Raw genomic sequence first — 2,542 nt, 5'->3', positions numbered from 1 at the left:
AATAATAATAAACAAAAACAGTGTTTTACAGATTAACAGGGTCATATAATTGTTTTCGCTGCTATAAAAAGTTCTACAAGCAAATGAATCAAAATTTTGTTTTTACATATTTTTCATCATTTTTGGCTTTAATAAATAATATCAGGTCAAATGTTTTTCCCAGACTAGTGTTTTTGTTTTTTTCCCCACAGTCCGCCATTTTAAATCCGGTAGTTTATAGGAAAAAATAAAATATAAATTTAAAACAAACACAAACCAGAAACTTTGTTTCCAGTCAGAAATCTTTGGTTGATGCTTCAAGGTTTTGGATGAACTCAGAACACGAACACAACGAGATGCAAACGTTTGTAAAACACAAACATCTCCTGGCAGAGCAGGCTCTGGTCAACATGACACTGACATGTTGACCAGTCGGAGGGTCATCCAGGACTGGGGGACATCAACCAAGTCTCACAGGAGGGCACCAGTGAAGCAGGTCACAGGTCGCCTTCTACCAAAGGATGACCAAGTTAAGTTCATTTAGTTTTCAGTCTGAATGTTCAAGTGAATCAAAGTTCAGACAAACAACAAACATGTTGTTTACTGTAGATCATGTGTCAAACTGTAAACATAAACTACATCTTCCTTCATGCAACTCTGTTCTTTTTTATAAGAACTCCCAGTTAGAAATTCAGAATTCAAGATGGCAGCTACACACAGCTCCACAGTAGTAAATCTTACTTTACCTTTAAAAGTATTTCTGTAGTTTTTATTTCACGTTCAGTCAGTTGTACACAGTATTTGTCAGGGTTTAGAAGAGGATGTGTTCAAACACTGTTTCTGTGCAGGAAATACCAGGTAGAGCTCAGTTTTTGTTTGAGGGTCACCATGAGGACCATGTGGCCCTCAGTGACACAGTTTCACAGCCCTGCTGTCGATGTGTTTCTGTGGACGGGTTTTATCACTGCGTTCAGTGGAAACAATAAGTGTCTGCACTCCTGTAATAATATGAGACAGAATGGTTTATATAAATCTATAAATCTGTAGTTTTATTACACAAAATGACAAAGAACAAAGTTTTAAATCAAATCTTAAGAGTCAAATTCATCACTGATTGTTGTCTTAGTGTCTTAAAGCTCATAGCATCTGATTTTTTTAACTTAAATTACATTTTAAGTAACTTTTAGGGGAAAAGGTACTTTTCATTAGATCATATTTTTACTTTTACTTGAGTAATACAGTATTACTATTAAGTATCACTACTCTTAACTGAATAAAACATCTGGATACTTCACTAGTTGTCTTCACTGTAGACAACTATGGGCCCATCGCTCTGGTCAGTACCTTATTGAAGGTTTTGGAGAAGACTGTTGAGCAGAACTGAGACGTTTATAGCGACATCTGATAATCAGTTTGGTTTTAAACCTAAACTTGGCACCATGTGCATTTTTGCTCTCAAGGAAATTTTAGATTTATACAAGAGACAAAATACCACAATTTTATGTGTTTTATAGATGCATCAAAAGCATTTGATCATGTTAATCATGACAAATTGTTTTATAATTTGCATGAGAGAGGAGTTGTGAAATATTTATTAAGAATCTTAGTGTATTGGTATGCTCACCAGAATATGTCTGTAAAATGGGGAAACTCTGTATCATCTGTTTATGTGGGTAATGGTGTGCGACAAGGCAGTATTTTATCTCCTTGCCTTTTTAACCTGTATATGGATGATTTATCTAAGCTGCTGAATCAATGYAGAACTGGCTGTCGGGTTGGTAATCGAACCATCAACCACCTGATGTATGCTGACGATCTTGTGATATTCTGTCCATATAGTGCTGGTCTGCAGCAACTGTTAAGGGTTTGCTCTCAGTATGGGTTACAGCATGACATTAAATACAATSTAAAAAAGAGCAACATCATCATTGTTAAGAGCAAAGAGGACACTAAATTATCTTTTCCTGACTTCACTCTGTCYGGCAGCATCCTCCAGGTCACGGATGAGGTCAAATATTTGGGACATTACATCACCGCTGACCTGTCTGATGACAGAGACATTTACAGGCAGCGTTGTACTCAATATGTACAAGCTAATATTCTCCTTCGGAAGTTCTCCATGTGTTCAACACCTGTCAACATTGTACTTTTTAAAGCATACTGTACTCCACTGTATACAGCCCACCTGTGGCGGCGTTACAGGAAAAGCAGTGTGAATAAACTTCAGGTCGCTTATAATGATGGCATGAGGATGCTGCTTAGGGTGCCCCGATGGTGCAGTGCCAGTCCTGATGGTGTAGTGTCAGTCCTGATGGTGCAGTGTCAGTCCTGATGGTGCAGTGCCAGTCCTGATGGTGCAGTGTCAGTCCTGATGGTGCAGTGCCAGTCCTGATGGTGCAGTGTCAGTCCTGATGGTGCAGTGCCAGTCCTGATGGTGTAGTGCCAGTCCCGATGGTGCAGTGCCAGTCCTGATGGTGTAGTGCCAGTCCTGATGGTGCAGTGTCAGTCCTGATGGTGCAGTGTCAGTCCCGATGGTGCAGTGTCAGTCCTGATGGTGTAGTGT

This window comes from Austrofundulus limnaeus, unplaced genomic scaffold (genome assembly GCF_001266775.1).
Source record: "Austrofundulus limnaeus strain Quisiro unplaced genomic scaffold, Austrofundulus_limnaeus-1.0 Scaffold1248, whole genome shotgun sequence".
NCBI lineage: Eukaryota > Metazoa > Chordata > Actinopteri > Cyprinodontiformes > Rivulidae > Austrofundulus > Austrofundulus limnaeus.
This window is presented reverse-complemented; position numbering follows the sequence as displayed.